The sequence below is a fragment of the Musca domestica genome, unplaced genomic scaffold, assembly GCF_030504385.1.
Source record: "Musca domestica strain aabys unplaced genomic scaffold, Musca_domestica.polishedcontigs.V.1.1 159, whole genome shotgun sequence".
NCBI classification, from domain to species: Eukaryota; Metazoa; Arthropoda; class Insecta; order Diptera; family Muscidae; genus Musca; species Musca domestica.
This window is the reverse complement of record NW_026712218.1, coordinates 107,973-109,969: the sequence shown is the minus strand read 5'-3', so window position 1 is coordinate 109,969 and position 1,997 is coordinate 107,973.

The window sequence follows — 1,997 nt, the reverse complement described above, 5'->3', positions numbered from 1 at the left end:
ATTTCAAGCAAATCTAATTCTTAGTTCCCACAATCTACCGAAGCACTCGATGCACTTTTTGCACCTCCAGTTTTGGATAAGATAACTAATTGTATTGTTATGTGTCACAGAACCTGTACGCGATCAAGGTTGTCAGTCGAATGATGAATGTCCCTCCACCGAGGCCTGTCGCAATGGCAATTGGTTAACCCATGCATGATTCATCGCCTTGTGCTCGCAGCGCCGAATGTTGGCCAACAGCACCGAGCAATATGTACCTGTCCCCAGGGAACCCAGGGTGATCGTTCGTCAATTGTTATCAACCACGTAAGTCGAATTCAGTGAGAGTGATGCGATGGAGGAGGATTTTCTGATTTATTTCTTTACTTACAGCTCAAATCACCGCCTGGTTGTACCCACGATTCGGAATGCCACCAACGGCTGCTTGCATCAATAAACGTTGTCAAGATCCAGTGCAGAGGGCAATCCTTGTGCCGGGCAATGAAGATGTAGGGTCCTCAACAATCGTCCCATCTGCTCATGTCCCCAGGATGGGTGGAGATCCTCAAATTCAATGTTTCAAACGTAAGTTTCAAGATTTATCCCCGACCCAACTAATTCCCGCTCTTATCCCCCAGCCGAATGTAAGATCAATGCCGATTGCCCCTATGACAAGTCGTGTATCAATGAAATTGTGTCAATCCTTGTACCTATGGCAATGTACGCTGTGGCACCAATGCCCAGTGCGAGCCTCAAAATCACCAAGCCGTTTGCGTGTGTCCAGCGGTACCAGTTAATCCATTTGTGTCTGTATCACTGGCCATTGCCAGTACAATGAAGACTGTGCCGATCATGAGGCTGCGTCGCCTGAATCGTGTCTGCCGTCCCGTTTGCGATGAGGATACCTGTGCCGTTATGCCATTTGCTTGGCCAGACGTCATCAGCCCATGTGTCAATGCCCAGCCGGCTATACGGCGATCCATATCAACAATGTTGATGCCCAAAAACACCGCCTAGGGTCACCCAAACCGGAATGTACCAGGATGCTGATTGTCCATCACAGTTGGCTTGCATTAATCAGCGTTGTGCCAATCCTTGTGCCGCTCCACATGTCTGTACACCAGACAAACTTGCACCGTCTTGGATACCCTGCCACTGAGAACCATGATTTGCAAGTGTCCAAGTGATACATAACCGATAACTCCGGCAATTGTGTACCGATAAACACGATGTCATCGTGGGATGCCAAACAATGCCGAATGTGCCAACACCGAGTATGCCAGCGAGGAAGCTGCATGATGCCTGTCGCCTGGAACGCTGTGGCGTCAATGCCCAATGTTTGTCCAGAGATCATTACGCCCAGTGTACATGTGCCAAGGGTTCGAGGGTAATCCAAGAGTCGAATGTCGTGCCGTGGTCTATGAACAAGGCAAGACACCAGCTGCCGAATGTACCACCAATGATGATTGTCCTCACGACAGACCTGTCGCAATGAGCGTTGCCGTAATCCTTGCGTTGACGAGCCTTGTGGTCATGGTGCATATTGTCATGTGCAAAATCGCCAGGCCGTTTGTCGCTGTCCCCCAGGCTATAGCGCGGGAACCCAAAAACGGATGTATACCACGTAAGTATTGCTGAAAATGAAAAAAAGAAACCTCGAACTAACCTCACTCCTCGTGTCTTTCCAGCCCGCGATGTCATCACAGTCGGCTGTAATCGAACAGTGACTGTCAACTTACAGAGTCCTGTGTCAATGACAATGTATCAATCCTTGCAACTGTGGCCCCAACGCCGAATGTCAAGTACGCAATCACCATCCTATTTGCTATTGTAAACCTGGCTTCTTCCGGCAATCCCAATATGGCTGCATGCAAATCGTTGCCAATCGGACGACGAATGTTCAGCGATCAACAGTGCGTCAATCGAGAATGTGTTAATCCTGTTTGATTAGTATCCTTGCGCCTTGAATGCCGAATGCTTTGGCCGTAATCAACGGGCCACATGCCGTGTGTCCGGCT